The sequence below is a fragment of the Oryx dammah genome, unplaced genomic scaffold, assembly GCF_014754425.2.
Source record: "Oryx dammah isolate SB20612 unplaced genomic scaffold, SCBI_Odam_1.1 HiC_scaffold_11058, whole genome shotgun sequence".
Taxonomy (NCBI): Eukaryota; Metazoa; Chordata; class Mammalia; order Artiodactyla; family Bovidae; genus Oryx; species Oryx dammah.
The window spans coordinates 699,556-706,650 of record NW_024080452.1 but is presented as its reverse complement, the minus strand read 5'-3'; the positions used below and the strand labels follow the sequence as shown (position 1 = coordinate 706,650).

The window sequence follows — 7,095 nt, the reverse complement described above, 5'->3', positions numbered from 1 at the left end:
CTGTTAGCCTTTCTGACAATGAAAATGCAAGGTAAATGAATAAAGATTTCTATAATTTTCCTTTGAATAATAAGGCTTTTGTGATTGAAACAACTATATGGCTTTATAATCTGTTCCAATCCACTATTATCTGTGCATAAAATCACTGCAGATGGTGACTGCAGCCATTAAATTAAAACACACTTACTCCTTGGAAGAAAAGTTATGACCAACCTAGATAGCATATTCAAAAGCAGAGACATTACTTTGCCAACAAAGGTCCGTTTAGTCAAGGCTATGGTTTTTCCAGTGGTCATGTATGGATGCAAGAGTTGGACTGTGAGGGAAGCTGAGCGCCAAGAATTGATGCATTTGAACTGTGGTGTTGGAGAAGACTCTTGAGAGTCCCTTGGACTGCAAGGACATCCAACCAGTCCATTCTAGAGGAGATCAGCACTCGGTGTTCTTTGGAAGAAATGATGCTGAAGCTGAAACTCCAGTACTTTGGCCACCTCATGTGAAGAGTTGACTCATTGGAAAAGACTCTGATGCTGGGAGGGATTGGGGGCAGGAGGAGAAGGGGACGACAGAGCATGAGGTGGCTGGATGGCATCACCGACTCGATGGACATGAGTTTGAGTGAACTCCGGGAGATGGTGATGGATAGGGAGGCCTGGCGTGCTGCAATTCATGGGGTCACAGAGTCAGGCACGACTGAGCGACTAAACTGAACTGAACTATAGTAATTTCTCTGAAGAATTTACTTTGTTGTCCAAAATTGGGAAGATAAATAACTTTTCATTTCCTATATTTATATGATATCCAAAATTATGTCATGTAACCAAAGTCCTTGAATTTTTTTATGCTAAGAATAATATTTCTGTGTTTGACATTATTTCTTGTGTGCAATGTTAGGTAGAATATGAACTTCACGTTACTCAGATTTATTTGAGTAAATTAAACAAATCTATTGAGAAATTATGAAGGATGAATGGGAGTAAACTAGATATATTTAGAATGTTTTAGGAAGCCTACTCTTAACTCCCACCCTACTGCCTATGACAAAACTTTTCCCAAAAAGTGTCCCCACATTCTTTTGAAATAATTCCCTGTAAGGATGATTAATGCCACACTTCCAGAGGGAGGGTGTATTTATTCTGGGGTATGCATTCATGTGTGTATGTGTGTGTGCATGTGTGAGTGTGTAACAGGATGGAAGGATGGTAGTAACAGCATCATGGAGCATGTGTCCCATAAGTAATCTAAAATATTATTTCTGTTAAAATAAATGCAGGCAGAGCCAACAGTATGAACTCTACTGAATGTACCTGATGACACATTACTTTGATTCCTTGAGGTTCTTTGTTCTTTGTATTTGTTAACAGGAAATTGGGGGTCTGCATTTGTGAGTATGTTACAAAGTTTAAGATGTTTATCTAAAATTATTAAGTAAAATAAAACAGACTATCACATAAAATGAAGAAGCTATATTAGTTTTCAGATCAACCATGGGATTAAAAATGTCCCTCCTTCAGCTGACTCTCCCCAAACACATCCCAATTGACAGAAATTAGCTGCCGTCTATGGGGTTGCACAGAGTCGGACACGACTGAAGCGACTTAGCAGCAGCAGCAGCAGCAGCAGGTCAGCCACCAAAATTAGAAGGGAGCTTAGAAAATCACAAAGCTTTGAAAGACTCAGAATCAAGAGGTAAAGACTGACTTGACTTTACTTGTCCAAAGCAAGTCATCCAAGCTGTAAAAATGTCCATCCTTCTTGAAATGAATAAATGGAAAACCAGTTTAGAGATACTATAATAAAGCTTAAAAATGTGTTGGGAATTTTTTTCTTTAAGATAAAGTAGTTGACTTGTAAAGATTCATTCATTCACTCAACAAATATTTAATGAACCCCCACTAGGTGCCAGGTATTATTCTATCCAATGGGGCACAGCCTTTGCTCTCATGGTGGTTAAAATTTCTAATGGAGGAGATAAACAGCAAACATATACACACAACATAATGTCAGGTATAAAAAGTGCTATGACAGAGATAAAATAGGGTGGTATGATAGAGGCTGCTGGAAGCTATTAGTTTAACTGGGACGGTCAAGGAAGGCTCATCTAAAGAAGTGCAATGAGAGAATCAGCCCATTGGAGGGAAGACACAGCAGAGAGAGGGAGCTATAAAATGCAAACGGTGTGAGGCAGAAGCCTGTGCAGCTTGTCTGAGCAAATGATAGGAATGAGTTGAAGAGGAAGGAAGAGCCAGACCAAGAGGAACCTTGTAGCCCATGGAGGAATTTGGGGTTTTATTCTAAGTATAGCAGAAAGCCAATTAAATATTTTTCATAAAACAGTGACCTGATTTGATTCAAAAAGTTCTAAGAACAAACTGAAGACTTTCTATTTTTTTTTATGGATTCATCTGTTTAATACAGGGATATGACATCTGTCAGTACTAGGCACCATAAAATGTAAACACAATCACTGTCATAAACCTGGATACGCCTTCAAGGACTGAGTGGCTTGTGTAGTTACCCTGTCTGCGTCTAGTGTGGAGAAATGTCTCTTGCTAGCACTATGTATACATAGGAAAAGATCCCAGTTCCAAGGAAGGCAGGTAAAATCTGACTCTTCAAACGTGTTAAACTAAATTGTGTCATAAATCCAAGTTTATCTTCCTTTCACTAACCACGTTCCCTGGTAAGCACATCATAACAACAGCACAGTGAGGTGAATGTGACATAAAAGAGTCTGGATACACTAGAAAACAGTGCTTGGTGATACAATGACATTCTATTTATATGATTAAACATTTGATCATACAGTACCTTCCTACAGGATTACTGGCTAATCTGGGGGTGGGGCTCATACTGTTAGAGGTATTACTAACATGATAACTACTTCCCTTATATGCAAACATGAGAGTTATAATTTCATCGAGAGGGAAACTGGTTATGCACATTGACTGAGCAGCTTCCCAGAGACTGTGTCTGCGAAATCCTGGGAATTGTGAGCAAAGCTGCCCTCGACATGGAACGGTTTCTCAACCTGCTTTTCAATACAGCAGATTCAATCAGTAAAGACCAACACGGTCAATCAGGTAACTCTTAATATGAACAAATGGGGGAAAAGAAAAAAACATGTATGTACATGAATGGACAGGGGAACTGGGTGTGTCTGAGCAGGAATGCCAGCGGGGGGTCACTTCCACAGTTGCGTGCTGAGCGTTTGCCCCGACAAGCCCCCGGACCAGCCCGCGGCCCCCGCTGAGGTGCTGGGCGGCTGCCGGAAGCCCGCTGCCGAGGCTGAGCCACCCAGGCTCAGGCCAGCCATCTGCTGGTTCACCTGGGGGAGGTTCCACGGGCTCTGCGGAGCTGGCTGCAGGCCAAATTTCCCCTGGGGTGCGCCCAAGTGAGCGACCATCCATCCCTGGGGGCCCGACCATGCCCTGCGCCAGCGGCATCACAGCAGTCTGTGCGCTGCCCATGAAGCCACTGGGCACCGGCATGCCCACTATCATGCCCAGACTCTGCCCCAGCGAGCTGCCCACCAGGCCGGGAGCCGTGGGCACAGGCACGCCCATGGACGGGAAGCCTGGAAATGTAGCCGGTGCTTGTGAGGTAGATTCGTGGGTCCCATAAACACACCAGGAGCACCCTGCTGCTGGATGGCCCCGGTGCCATACAGAGACCAGATGGAGTCTTTGGAGAGCTGCTTCTTGGCCACCTCTTCTGACTTTGCAGCTTGCTCAGTGAACAGATCCAGATCCCCAGATGTCACTGCAGAGAGTGGCAGCTGCTGGTGCAGAGGACGGCCCCTGAGCCGGGGGCCTGACAGTTGCAGGAAAGGGGTTAGAGATCATCGGTCCAAAGATGTCCAGGTCATCGTTCAGGACTGGCCCCAAGACTGCGCTCCCATTGGTCACCGGCACCTCGGCAGGCCCATCAAGTCCTAAAAGATCAACAGTGGGCTCTGCATCTTTTTTAGGGCTGGTACTTTTTTTAGGTTCCAATTACTGATCTTTCTTCTGCAGCTTTTCAGTTATAAGAGGTTTTGTAGGCTTTTCTGGTTCCTTTTCTTTTTTTTCTCTTCCTTTTTTTTTTTTTTCCTTTCTTTATTTGTAATAGCTATAGCATTTTTATCGTAGTATTTCTTCTTTTCGTATTTATCTCTGATGAAAAATTCCACTGCTTGATCTGTCTGTGGTCTTCGAAAGTTCTCTGGAAGACTGGCTTCATATAGTAGTCTTGCTTTAGTATTTCCCATATCTTGCATGCACTGGATCTGTTCTGGTGTCCACTGGTCTAGGTTGACTGACTTGACCCGGGATATATGAACCCCAAGATTCCTATGGATGCCAGCACATCTGATGCAAATAAACACGCCAATATTCCAGGAAGCCCATCGAGGACGTTAACGAAACCCCTTCTCATTCAGGCCAAAATCCAGGCTGGAGCACAGCACAAACGCCCAGCTTCTGAAGACTTTCTAAATTATCCTGGAGTTTTCATGATACCACAAGTTATGGAATGTCTTTAATACAAGACATATGAAAAGACGGGGGTGGGAAACAGGGGTAAAATTTGAGGCAGGAGAAAGGAAATTTTCTATCATCAGTAGTTTAGGAATTGTCCATAGAATAAGAACAGGCATAATCAAGTGAGAAAGTGCACATAGCAAATATTAGATATTTAAGATTTTCTGACTTTAAAGATATGTTTTTCCACTATAATAAATTTGGGAAGTTGGGAAAAGATAAAGAAGAAAATGAAATCACTTATAAATATATAACCCAGGAAAAAACTTATTATCAAAATATCATGGATGTCCATTCAGTTTTTCTTCAATATACATGCATACAAAATGAGATAGGATAATATTTTTGTAAGTTGTGAGTACTTTACCTTTGAAATAGAATAAATATAGTGTTCAGTCTGTAAGGCTATATTAAAGGTGAGACAGTGATAGAACATTTGCCTGTCTTTGAAAGGACATACTAACTAAGGTTCTGAACCCAATTCCAACCTCGATGCATGTGGAAATTTCCCCACAGCAATTCTTGGGTGCCAGCAGGATGTCCTACAGTTCAACTCAATTCTGATACTATCTACCCAGAGATAGAATCAGATTCTTTTGGTAAGGGGCTCAATCCCAGCAGAGCACTCTCTACTTCAGATGCAAGTCCCAAGCCCAGGCTGATACCTGTAATTCTAACCAACCAGCTTCAAACTGGAAGTTTCGAGGATTCCTTACTCAGGTTTGAATACTTTGCTAGAATAGCTCACAGAATTCAGGAAAACTTGTTTACTCACTAGATTGCCCATTTATTATAAGAAGATATTAAATAAATGGACCCTTATTTCACTGCAGCATTATTTACAATAGTCAAAATATGGAAGCAATCTAAATGTCCATCAATAGATGAATGGATAAAGAAGATGTGGTATATATACACCAAATCTCTTTTTTCTTTAATTTATTTATTTTAATTGGAGGCTAATTACTTTACAATATTGTGGTGGGTTTTGCCATACATTGACATGAATCTGCCATGGGTGTACATGTGTCCCCCCAATCCTGAAATCCTCTCCCACTTCCCCCCCACCATCCCATCCCTCTGGGTTGTCCCAGTGCACCGCCTTTGAGGGCCCTGATTCATGCATTGACCTTGGACTGGTCATCTATTTCACATACGGTAATATACATGTTTCAATGCTATTCTCTCAAATCATCCCACCCTCACCTTCTCCCACACAGTCCAAAGGTCTGTTCTTTATATCTTTGTCTCTTTTGCTATTTGCCTATAGGGTCATCGTTACTATCTTTCTAAATTCCATATATCCATGTTAATATACTGTATTGGTGTTTTTCTTTCTGACTTACTTCACTCTGTATCATAGGCTCCAGTTTCATCCACCTCATTAGAACTGAGTCAAATGTGTTCTTTTTTACATCTGAGTAATATTCCATTACTTACATGTATCACAACTTTCTTATCCATTTGCCTGCCAATGAACATCTAGGTTGCTTCCATATCCTGGCTATTGCAAACAGTGCTACAATGAACATTGGGGTACACGGGTCTCTTTCAATTCTGGTTTCCTCGGTGTGTATGCCCAGCAGTGGGATTGCTGGGTCATAAGGCAGTTCTATTTCCAGTTTTTTAAGGAATCTCCACACTGTTCTCCACAGTGGCTGTACTAATTTGCATTCCCACCAATAGTGTAAGAGGGTTCCCTTTTCTCAACATCCTCTCCAGTATTTATTGTTTGTAGGCTTTTTGATGGCAGCCATTCTGACCAGAGTGCAATGATACCTCATTGTGTTTTGGATTTGCATTTCTCTGATAATTAGATGGGAATACGAGACCACCTGACCTGCCTCTTGAGAAATCTGTATGCAGGTCAGGAAGCAACAGTTAGAACTGGACATGGAACAACAGACTGGTTCCCAATAGGAAAAGGAGTATGTCAAGGCTGTATATTGTCACCCTGCTTATTTAACTTCTATGCAGAGTACATCATGAGAAACCCTGGGCTGGAAGAAGCACAAGCTGGAATCAAAATTGCCGGGAGAAATATCAATAACCTCAGATATGCAGATGACACCACCCTTATGGCAGAAAGTGAAGAGGAACTAAAAAGCCTCTTGATGAAAGTGAAAGAGGAGAGTGAAAAAGTTGGCTTAAAACTCAACATTCAGAAAACAAAGATCATGGGATCTGGTCCCATCACTTCATGGGAAATAGATGAGGAAACAGTGGAAACAGTGTCAGACTTTATTATTTTGGGGCTTCAAAATCACTGCAGATGGTGATTGCAGCCATGAAATTAAAAGACATTTACTCCTTGGAAGAAAAGTTATGACCAACGTAGTTAGCATATTCAGAAGCAGAGACATTACTTTGCCAACAAAGGTCTGTCTAGTCAAGGCTATGGTTTTGCCTGTGGTCATGTATGGATGTGACAGTTGGACTGTGAAGAAAGCTGAGTACCAAAGAATTGATGCTTTTGAATTGTGGTGTTGGAGAAGACTCTTGAGAGTCCTTTGGACTGCAAGGACATCCAACCAGTCCATTCTGAAGGAGATCAACCCTGGGATTTCTTTGGAGG

General features: G+C 41.9%; 1 pseudogene; it reads right to left on the bottom strand.

Annotated features, from left to right (window-relative positions):
• Nucleotides 1-2,386: 2,386 nt before the first annotated feature.
• LOC120860372 lies at nt 2,387-4,396 on the bottom strand (annotated as a pseudogene).
• Nucleotides 4,397-7,095: the final 2,699 nt, after the last annotated feature.